Consider the following 615-nt stretch of genomic DNA (forward strand, 5'->3'; position numbering starts at 1 on the left):
ATAACCCATTGTCGATGTTAACTGACCAATCATTTTTCGCCTCAAGCAAAGCAGTAAGTGTAATGTGTAAGGAGCGGAACCCTGATTGGCAACTTAATAGTAATTTGTTCTCATTTAGATAATGGTAGAGTTGGTTATAAACAATTTTTTTCAAAAACTTTCGAAACTATATCGGAATTACAGATATTAGCCTATAATTGTTAGGATCTGATTTAATACCCTTTTTCCATTCGCTTGGGTATGTCCCAGTGAGGATGGACTTAGAGAATATGACGGTAAGCGAAGGTGCGATAATACCGGCAGCCATCTTTAACAGTTTCCTTGGAATCTTATCAAGACCAGTGGCTTTTTTTATCATCAATTTTCTTTAAAAGGTTTAATACAATATCGATGCCCGGAGTTTGAAGAAAGAACGATTTATCAGTGGTTTCCAGATAAACCAAGAATATCTTCTGCAAGTACTTGCGCAATATTTGTAAAGTGTTCGTTAAAAGTTTCTGCTATATCAACCAGATTACTAACAATTTTATTGTCAGCTTTGATTCCCAAGATGTTGGACATCTTGCCGCGGTGACGGGAGGTTAGCTCGTTAATTAGGTTCCATGTTTTGCGCAA

This window comes from Montipora foliosa, chromosome 14, assembly GCF_036669935.1.
Source record: "Montipora foliosa isolate CH-2021 chromosome 14, ASM3666993v2, whole genome shotgun sequence".
In the NCBI taxonomy this organism is placed as follows: domain Eukaryota; kingdom Metazoa; phylum Cnidaria; class Anthozoa; order Scleractinia; family Acroporidae; genus Montipora; species Montipora foliosa.